Below are 11,797 nucleotides of genomic sequence, written 5' to 3'. Positions count from 1 at the left end.
CTACAGAATACAAATCTAACTACTGAATTCAAAAAAAACTTAACATCCGAACTAATAAAAACAAATAAAACAAACAACATCAACTTATAATATCCCTAAACCACGTGCTACTGGTAGAGGATGGAACATGAGAAGGAGATGGCTCCTGAGCTCCCGATGGGCCAGAGCCATCCGTCCTTCGGCGATGACGTTCGTACCTCACAGACGCCTCCTCAGTAGAAGAACCCCCGTGGGGTGGGAAGCGCTCAAGCATATCTTCTCGGAACTTTCGTTGTGCATCCATCTCTATCTTCATCTATTCCCAACGCTCATCCTCGTGCTGGGCACGAGTCTCATAGTTATGATGTATGGTAGCCTGCCGAGTCCGGAGATCTACACAAATAGTATTGAGAGAACGCATGCCACGATGAAGTACCGACATGCGTTCTGCATCAGACGTACACCTCTCCAAGGCATCGGCATCAAAACATACCATATCCTCCTCATCATCATCCGAATTAGCCTCTTCCACGACCCTCTCTCTAGGCAACCTCCAAACCTTCTGAACACAGTCCATATATGTTATGATATTCGTATGCAACTTAATCATAGTACGCTTAGTTTTCGAAGTTGCTTTCAAACTCATCATGATCTTTGTTATCAAAATGGGGAAAGGTGCAATACTCTTCCTAACTCCCCTAATCATATTAATCAAAAACTCGAGAATACAGAATTCATACTTATGCACTGGAAAATCCATAGAACGTGAAGGTAGTTCAGACTGATGTCACTGACCTTCTCTTTCCCAGTGACATTCCTACCAATACACTGAGCTACAGCTAGCTAGTTGGTTCACAGAGATGACTGGCAAACACAATGCGAGCTCGCATTGTAGTTCCCCTCCAAAACCGTCACGTTCATCAAAAGCTCGATCCCACCAAATTGGGATTCCTGCAATGCGGCGTCGAGATGGCTTCTAGGTGGAATGCCTAAAAACTCAGCCAGCAACCTCCTAGATACTTCTCTCCTAGTCCCAGGCACCTTAACAAAAATTCAATTCCCATCCAACTCCCTCGTCCTATAAAACTGTCGGACCAATTCTTCGTGATAAAAATCGTTCGTCGAATACCACATATGCCTCCAATCCTTCCTAATCATCTCGTCACCGTAAAACGGCGCGAAGCGGTCGGCTGTAAAAATTTGTTCAAGCAAAATTCTCCGTATTTGTGCCATTAAAGTTTTGAAACGATTTGAGGGTTTAAATGCAATGTGGGGATCGAATTAGAATCAAACTCACTCAAAGTTTCAAAGTTTGGGCGGTAGCGTGGTGGTTCGAGTTTTTTTCAAAATTTTTACTGTTTTGGCGATTTAAATTGATGGAGATGGTGGTTGGGATGTTGTAGGGAAGGTTTGGGTTGGGTTTAAACTTTTGGCATGGTTGTTGTTTTTTTTTTATGTTAAGGTTTGAAAGTTGTTAATGGCGGAAGTGGGAAGATGAAGAAGAAGAACGCGATGCGTTCTTGGGTTGTACTGTTGGCTTGGGCCCAAGCCCAATTCGATTTCCAAAGAAATTCAATTTTTCGTGCAACTTCAAACTAAAATTGCCGCTTCGTTACAGGTCCAATTTTTGCGAATGAGATATGGAAACGATCAGGAGAGAATTTTCAATCCAATGATCCTTAAAACACTCTATTTTAACCGTGGGTGACATATAAGAAGATGGAAAATGCCTCAAAATACATGCGTGACGTAAGTTATGTGAACGAATAAAATCTAAATTCATAGATAATGTCAACCCCAAATCAAAATACGATTACACGGCATAAGAAACAAAAATGGAAAGTTGAACAATCAAGGACGGAAAACGAACACCCCACCCCCAAACAAATTTTAAACAACAGAGTTGAGAAAATTTGTTTTAAACGTGGGTCTTTTAAAGTCAAATTCGAGACTTTCTAGATTACTATTTTTATGGTTTTGATATTTTTTTTTTTACTTTTATGAATAAGATTTAATATAATAAAAACAAAAAACAATAAAGGCATAATTCACATTATAGAGAAACATGACTCAAAAACTGAGAAAACATGCAAAAGTGAAAAACGTGAATTATGTTAACCGTGGACTTAGGATCCGATACTTACAGCCACACACTTCATAGGGAGGGCCCAGTTACCTGAATGGTGCACTAACCAATATATGGAATTGTAAGGAAGTACACCAAACAACAAAATGAGTCGTTTATAGTCAGATACTCAAGACTTTAACAAATAATGGATATATATATAAATATATATATATATATATATATATATATATATATATATATATATATATATATATATATATATATATATATATATATCCTGCAGTTTTCCATAAATTAACAACCTAAAGAGTTGTGGGTATTTCCATAAATAAATAACATGGAATGCACCCCCAAACAGAATTGAACACCAAGATTTTCTACGACACAACTTAGTGAAATGGAAGCGGAGTCTGATAGATCTAGAACGTAATCGCGCATGCACCTTATTTTTCATCTTTGAATGAGAGGGTGTCCAAGTAAATGATCGTGAGAAAATGGATGTTTGTGGAAGATATGATGGATATGGATGAATTTTAGACGTAAGGAATGGAAGAAATGAGAATGTGGGTTTAGCACAAAACTCATTCATGGTGTAGGTGGGAACTGTCTCAATTCGGAAAATGAAGGTGTCAAGTGCCTTTTCCTTGGGAATTATTTCCGTATTAGAAGGATTTAGAAAATCATTAAGCACAGAAGAAGCAAGAGGGTCAAGCGCAAACCCCAGGTTCCTTTGAAAAGGTGGAAGGTGAGGAAAATTGGTGATGGAAAATGAATGAGTGTCAGCTAGAGCTCTCAGGTCTAGATCATTAGAAGCCTTGAGATATGCAAGACATTCCTCGATAGGTGGGTCAAAAGAATCACTGGGATAGAGGGTGAAAAATTCATTTTCCGTCATTGTGTCAAGGGATGAAGGAATGTTGGCAGGGTGGGACTCGCGAGGTGGCAAGGAAGAGTTGCAAAAAAGACGAAGGAAATCTTCCTCGACTTCCAAGGAGTTCTCATCGAAGTTGGAACTTCCAAAGGAAAGGAATTTGTGCATCTGATCATCCAAAAACGTGGTTTTGAAATAATCATGAGCTAAGCTCTCGATCATGCTAACCTCTCCATCGATATTCGTGTCAGGAAACTATTTCCTCATTTTAAAAGCATTGACCTCAACAGAAAGATGGCCAAAGGACAAGAACATCAAACCATCGCGGCAGTTTATAAGCACATTGGCAGTTGTCAAGAAAGGGCGCCCTAAAATGATCAGAACAGAGTCGTTAGCGACTTCTATATCGAGAATAACAAAATCCACAGGATAATAGAAATCTTGAACCTTAACCAACACGTTTTCCACTACACCCTTAGGATACTTGATAGACATATCAGCTAATTGCAACGTCATTGTTATAGGTTGCATCTCCTGTAGACCTATTTGTTTATATAAATAATAAGGGAGTAAGTTAACACTCTCCCCCAGGTCTAATAAAGTAGTGGTTGTGTGAGTATCCCCTAAGGTGTATTGTACAGTAGGATGACCAGGGTCCTTGTACTTAATGATTCCATTGTGTTCCGTTAAAGTTGGAAATTGTTCAGTTAAAAAAGCGTCTTTAGGAATCTTTGTCTTATGCCTAGTAGTGCACAACTCTTTGAGAAACTTAGCATGGTGAGGTAACTTTTTAATTGCTTCAAGAAAAGGTAAGTTTATCGTTAGATTTTTAAAAACTTTCCTAATCTCGTCAAAATTTGTATCCTTGTTTAACATAACTAATCTATGAGGAAATGGTGGTTTCTCTCTATATTTAGCATATGAATCAACAGGATGTTTAACCTTGGCTTTCTGTTTCTTAGGTTGTGGTTTAATTGGTACCTCTATAGGGGTAGGATTGCCAGTTATCATTTCGGTATCTAGTTTGATATCCGGTGTAGGGACTACTGGTGGGGTAACTATAGGCATAGTTACGGCGTTATCAACCACTCTGCCAGAAAGGAGAGTGGTGATGGCATTTAGCTCACCTACGTTTGTATTTTCAGTACTAGTATTATCGTTTACCTCAAAGGCTGTGTTTGTTGTTTTAGGATTAGGTATCACTTGCCCTAGAAACACACATTTGGGTTGTACTTTCTCTTGTGCTAGCTGCTCTAAGGAAAATTGGATAGCTTGTAAAATCTGTTGTTGGGTTTGCATGAAGGCATCAAAACGATCCGGTTGTGGAGGAAAGTTAGTTATAGGTTGTGTGATAGGAACTATGTCATGTTGATTATTAATGGGTGGATTTTGATAGTTATTATTTACCGGAACGATACCTCTATTAGCATTATAATTATTATTGTTATAATTATTATAATTCCCTTGTCCTTGTCCTTGCCTCGGTGGAGCTTGGTTGTAATTGTTTGTTGGCCTAACATTTTAGTTATTAAACCTTGGAGGTTGTTGATTATTTCGCCAACCGAAGTTGGGGTTTTGTCGCCAAGCTGTGTTAGGTTCGCTATTAATGGAACAAACATTATCTTGTTGTGATTGTTGTTGTTCATATGCGAGAGGACAATAGGAATCAGGATGCTCAGGACTCAAACAAAAATTACATGGATTGGAGTTGACATTCATGACAGGAATAGGATTTTGTTGAACAGAAATAGCATCTACCCTTTTAGTGAGAATTCGATTAAATTTTTAAGTTCAGGATCGGGTTTCATCTCAAACATACCAGCGACCTTAACTGTTGTAGAAGAACTAGTGGAACGGGAGATATCATCACTACCCCCAGTTATTATTACGCTTTGTTTGATCTTCTAAAATTTTATAAGCCTCGAGGCTCCTTACTCGAGGAAACTACCCCATTCATTATGTCAAGCACCTCTTTGTGGTGGTGTAGCAGATCCTTGAAAAAAGGCAACGAACTAACGTGTCTTTCGTGAGGTTATAGTGTGGACACTCTATAAAAGATCGGTGAAACGATTCCAAGCCTCTGAAAATGATTCATGAGGATTCTGTCGAAAAAAATGAATCTTGGAAAGCATTTTATCTGTCTTTAGTGGTGGGTAAAAATGTTCCATAAATAGTTGAACAAGTTTGGCCCATGAGTCTACAGAATTAGGCGCTTGGGCAGTTAACCAAAACGCCACCTTATCGGCTAAAGTGAAAGGAAACACCCTCAGTTTAATTTGTTCAACACCAACCGTATGATGGTGGAATGTAGTAAGGACTTGGTCAATCCTACGCATGTGCTGATAAGGTTTTTCATGGTCTAACCCATGAAAAACGGGTAACAAATTAAATATATTTGGGGGGATTCGGAAATCCCCCACTGGGTCTGATAGAACGATGCAAGATTGTGGGCTATCGTTCAAGGCTTTGTAAAAGTCAGAGAGAGGAGACTCTCTTTCTTCAACCATTATTTCAGGTGGAGTGTGTGATATATTAGCTAGAGGTGTAGTGAGTGGTATACTAGAAAGGCGTGTTTGTTGACGTTGCTGGTTTATTACGTTAGGCATTTTTCTTTTGCCTGACCTAAATCTCATGCAAGGCTAAGACCAATCTTAACTAAACTCGACAATACTTAAAACAATCCTGATATGCTAGTATAAACCTCTAACAGGAGATGCGAGGAGCGGAAAGAAATAAGTACCTGAATACCTCCTTGCTTCGCTTATGAATAGCGTTTTGTATACGCAGAGCTCAGTGTATTTAACAAGTTAGAACACTAAATAACTTGAAGAAATGGAAATTTGAACTAACATGTGGAATCGGGCGGTTCAGAGTAGAGGGCGTGGGGGGTGCTCTCAGAATCAGCCTAGGTAGGGTGCGGGTCGCGTTCAAGTCCAACTCAAGCTCAGTGCTTCAAAGACGGGTATTTCGAAGTTTTGCTTTGGCAAGGCGCTGGTCGCTTCGAGTAAAAATTTCGAGTTTTGCCTTGGCAAGTTCGCGCTTCCGTAAAACTTCAAGTTCCAGCCGAAGTTCGAGTTTTGCCTTGGCAAGGCGTGGGTCGCGCTCAGGTAAAACTCAAGTTCCAGGCGCTTAAGCGCAGGGGGCACTCGAGTTTTGCCTTAGTAGGGCGCGTGTCGCGCTCCATGTATTCCTGCGATGAAAAATTCAGTTATGAAACAAACAACCACAGTTAGAATCAAACAAGGGTGGGTGGGTTATGGGACTTTGGAAGACTAACAATACTAAAGAAAATAATACTAACGGGAACTAAGATTGCAGCGACGCCATTTGATAAAAGTAAAATGATAGTTTTACCTACGAATAAGCTATTAAACTCAAATGTAAGTAAAACTAAAACTATTTTGTGAGCTAATTTATCAAAGTTATTCTACTCTCGATGCTATCGCAATAGAGTTGGAGTAAAAGATTCGTTCTACTCCTAGTTCTTTAGTATTAGAGTTTTCTATTATTATCCAAAGTTAATGAGAGTATGATGGAAATTATACTACGATGCAAATTATGCTAACAAGATACGATAATTTAACAAATAATACTAAGGTTTGAATCTAGATAAAGAATTAGGGGGGATTTAATCTACCTTGAATCCAACTTAATAAACTAGTATAGATTGTTGTAATCCAATTCTTACGTTCTTACGATAAGAATTGGTCGTTCTAATCCCTAATCAATCATGGCAATCTCTACCATATAATGACTAGCATGTGAAGAAGTTCAACCCATTCTCATGGCGAATCAACTATCTTCTAGAGTGGAATAGACTCTTACAACTAGTTCTACACTACACAATCAAGTTTTCATCAAGGCTTCATCAAACCCCTCTAATGGAGGTTTAGCCTAGACTCATTAAACTATCATTTTCAATTGAATTCAAACAAGACATAATATAAAGATTCGAACTTTACTAATTTCAATTCAAATGGAATTCTAATCATGCAAGATTTAATTGAAACTAATAATAATAAATAACTAAATCTATGAATTGAAACTGTAATGATTTAATGAACATGAAACTAGATTATGAAGAACTAAGTAACTTTATTGATCTAATGAATAGCAATAACAATAATTCAATAACTGAATTTAAAACAAGATAAAAAACTAATTAATTAATTAAATGGATACTAAATCTATATCTAAAACTATGCTCTAATGGCTACCTAATTTTCTACTTTTTTAAAAGTTTTTGTATGTGTTGAAATGGAGGAGACAAGATCCACATTTTTGTGCATGGGCTGAGGAGCCATGTTTTGGGCCGGAAAATCGAGCCCCAAGCCCAATTTCTTCAGTCCGCAGACCCCTTTCCAGCCGGATTTGACTTTAACCTTTCATCCACTTTTGCTCCTCTGATTGGATCAAGGCTTGGACCATTGGAAAGCTCTATCCGAGCCGGTCGTTTTGACATAAGGTAGGCCCAATTCCGAGGTCTGAGTCCAAAGATATGGCCTTCGGAAGTTCTGCTGACTTTTGTGCGCTATTTCTACCCGCGTTGACTTTGAGTTTTAGCTTTGACCGGGCTTTTTAAAGGCTTTTTCTCCTTGAATCTTGGCCTTTAATCACAGAACTTCTTAGCAACCAACCCTTGCACCATAACATCGCAAAAGTGACACATTTCTGTACTTAATTGACTCCAATGCCTGAAATACATAAAAATACATAATCAATATTAACTCTTATTTATTACTCACATAATTGGTCTAAAAGTATTATTGTTAGGGGGTTAAAACTACACTTTTGGGCTCTTATCAAGCACTTTTATGATTTTATGGTTTTTCCATTTCACAACCTTTTACGTACTAAAACTCAATGATTTACCTTACTTATGTGTTTTCGTTTGTATATTTAGAGTAAGGGTTTTGTTCCAACCTAGATACTAGGCTGACGTCACAACTAGAATATGTTAAAGGAAACTAGTGAGAAGGATTTTTGTTTTGGTGAAGATTTCCTTTTCCTAATGCTTACTTACTACACAAGTTATCTAAACTTTGCAAGTTTGTTTCTTAAATAAAAAGAGAGAGAAAGATAAGGAGAGGATTAACCTACTCATGCAAAGATTAGCTACATAGCTTTTAGGAAACAAGATCACTACATCTCTAATCAGCTGCAGGTTAACGTTCAAAGACAAACCCGAAACTGATTCGAGTATCGATCCTTAGCAAGATGTACTCATCTCTAAGTACATCTTACTAGCATGAGGAGATATCTCTGAAATATCCCTTCAACTCCTGGTTTCATTCTACACTGGTCGAGCAAGTTTCGCAACCTATTTTCCCCAGGGGTCGCGCACGCGAGTGTACCCAGCATCAATGGGTTGCGCACGCGATCTTTTCCGGAGTTCTAGACTCCAAACTCGGTCAATCTCTGCCATTTTGGGGTAGGATGAAAAACCAAACCTCTAAGCCTCTAATTGGTGATATTGGAATCCTAAATTTGTAACATGATCCTCACATAAACATCATTAACCCTCCCCTTGGGAGGGTTTTAGCTCATGATCCTTAGAGTGAATTGATATGCAATTTTTCTAAGCTAAGTTAATAAAACAATAGAAAAAGAATAATGAAATACCTAATTTTTGAGATAGAAGGCAAAAGATTTTCCACCATTAACAACATTACAAGAACTTAAGTTTTTCTCTCACAAAATAAAACATGCATCTATGAATGAGAATGGATGAGAGTGAATACAAATCAGCCCATTTCAAGACCTTTCTCTCATTCTCCCACGTGAATCACCTCCTACCATTACTCACATTTAATTTCATCTTATCTCCAAATCAAACAAAGCCAAAATTAAACAATATTTGGCACAAAAAGTCTAGTCAAGGTAATTAATACATGCAACTATGCATGGTGTCAATTTGTGCCAATAATTTGCTACTTTTGTCTTGACTTGCTCTATGATTGATGATTCATCATGTCTTATGGGCCCTGCAGAGTGGGTCCACATGCTGTGTCTAGTGGCGGGTCCGCAAATCGATTTCTGCAAAATCTGGCCTGAGATAGAGCTTGTCGCACTGATTGTTTGGGCAGCTTACTTGCCGAAATCGAAGTCCAGGTTCAAGAGATATGAGCTTCGGAAGTTGGATACTTTTTATTCATAATCCCGTTCTGACTTGGAATCGTCTTGTTGGAGTTCCTGGGCTTTAGGCGCCTTTGTTGAGCTTTGCATGAGCTAAATCGGAAAGTTTCACGTAGACACACTATTCCATGTTTAAATACTGGCTTTGTCCTCATTTTGACATTGATTGCTTAAACCTGCAAAAACATGAAAATACGATTATTTCATGATTATTAAACACATAATTAACCAAAATGTTATGTCTCTATGGGGTTTTATATCACAATTTTTGGTGCTTATCACTTCCTTTATGACAATCATGTGGCATAGCATGAACGAACTTGTGTAACAGTTATGGAAAACCAATTTCAATACATGTTTTTTATTTATTTTTTGTTATATAACTGTGAAATCAAAGGAAAAATATCAGAGGAGTGCTCACATTCCTTTGTTAGAAGATAACAACTGATAATTAATCAATTAATCGAGGCATCAACTGATCTTCCCTTACGACAATCAAGGAAACAAAATAGCAGGGACTAACATAAGTAACAGTTATGAAAAACTAATTTCATAGCTGTATATATAATTACGAAAGTAGGGGAAAAAGAACAAAATGAGAACCAACATTTCAGAGGCTTTCACAACTAAGTATATGAGTCGAAAAATAAATAACTGAATTCGATGTACAAAAGAAAATAAATGGAAAATATTACAAAACGGAATCGAAACGTCATTCTCTTCCTGTAAATCTGTAATAAATCGACCTCAAAGCAGGATAAAAAGATCGGAAATTTGATTTTCACAAACTTCTTTGCGAGAACTAACGTGCGGAGTTATGTAATAATGAATTGAATAATGGTTAAAATTGAACTCTAAAGCCATATCTCAATCCACAAACTCATACATGTAGAAGGCTACAGACTTGAGTGAAATACTATAGTCCTTAAATGGGCATAAATATTGCGGTTACGCCCATGTCAAGAAGCTGCTCCACAAAGATTATGGACTATTAATCAGTGCACAACTTAAAAAAAAAAAGATAGTAGTATTAAACTTATGAAATCATTTGGCTTAATCCATAAATACCAAATATTAACAACATCATATTGTATGGTTCCGTCTTTAAAAATGTATTGTTTATGTGACCATTACTCATAAACTTAGAGGAATTGAATCAATTGATTGATGAGAGAAAAATAAGTATGAAGATATAAACAATTAACTGGAAATTGAAAATAAAAAGAAATACCTCAACATTTATGTATATAATTCCCAAAAGAAACAACATTGATATTTACCGTAAAAAAAAAAAAACAACATTGATGACTCTTAGAATGTATGTTGGTGTTGGAAAAAGCTTAATGAGATAGACAGAGGTTCGTTCAAACATGGTATATATAAACTGCACTCCATAATGTACCAAACATCAACAGAGCATGTTAAGATAAAGCAAGTTGCAAATGTAGTTCTGCAGTCAAGGAAGCAAAGGGAAACTAAATAACTGATAGGTAGGAAGAAATTAATAGCCTCTTTTTTCTTCAAGAGTCGCTTGATGCCCCCATGTCCATCGATGATGGTACGTAGTCAGAGTCATTAGCAACGCTTTCCTCATCATCACTAATGACGATAACATTAGGAATGATATATTGTGTTTGCATATTTACAATTTGTTGAAAGAGGGTAGTACAATATTAAAATGTAATTAGGAAATGTGGAAGTAAACTAACCGGGTAACTTGAAGGAACTTCGTATTTGGAGAATCTGGACATTCATATTGACAAAATCGTGAATATCAAAATAAGGATAGCTTAATTAGGCAAACGAGCGGGGAAAAAAACGAACCTCGCGGAAGAGATGACAGAAGCAAACCCTTTTAGAAGCCACCATTGTATCATGCGTTTTGTTGTTGTTGTTGTTTTGTTGTTTTTTTCTTCCTTCATTGAGAACTTCGAGCTTTGGAGAACGAAGGGTTTTTGTGACCTTTGGAGAATGAAGGGTTCTTTTGTTCATTTTCACAATTAAAGCTTTGGAGAACTTAACGAAGTTTTAATCCAATTTCAGAATAAAAACTCTAATTAATTCCTAATCCACATGGCGGAATGGTGGCCCTTGATTTATACCCCTGAAATCGAATCTCAGCGCGAGTCAGAAACCGAGCTATTTTGTTAATTAAGTTGATGTATCAAAATGTTCAAATTAGTTGTTGATTTAATATATTACTAAGTTTGAAATGGTTGCCAAAGAATGGTATTAACATTTAAAATAAATAAGCCAAATTAAAAGTCCTTAACATGTTAAAATTGGTTGCCCAAAATAGAGTATCCGATTTTCTCGATTTTTCTATTCCAAATCCGAAAAAAAAAAAAACCAAAGAGTGACTCTCTAAAACTGATTCGAGGAAAAAGTAACTCTCGTAACCATTTTTTTTTTTTAAATCACTCACAAGGACTGGGTAGATGAAAGGTCAAGTATACCATTTACGTGCAATTAAAAACGGCTCGGATAGATGAAATGTCAAGTATACCCCTGACACGAAATAATAAATGACCCACCCCAACCGAAACAACTCGGTGTATATAGTATGAACAATAACCTATAATGATTGTTCATACCTATTTTGTGGAGGGGGGGAGGGGGATTGTCCATAAGACAACTAATGTGTGGTCAGTAAAAAGTATATATAATCAATGTTCATACCTCAAATAATCATTGTTCATACATCAGGACGAGTTGTAAATAAT

Source organism: Coptis chinensis, chromosome 3 (genome assembly GCF_015680905.1).
Source record: "Coptis chinensis isolate HL-2020 chromosome 3, ASM1568090v1, whole genome shotgun sequence".
Taxonomy (NCBI): Eukaryota; Viridiplantae; Streptophyta; class Magnoliopsida; order Ranunculales; family Ranunculaceae; genus Coptis; species Coptis chinensis.
Note: the sequence above shows the minus strand (reverse complement) of the source record.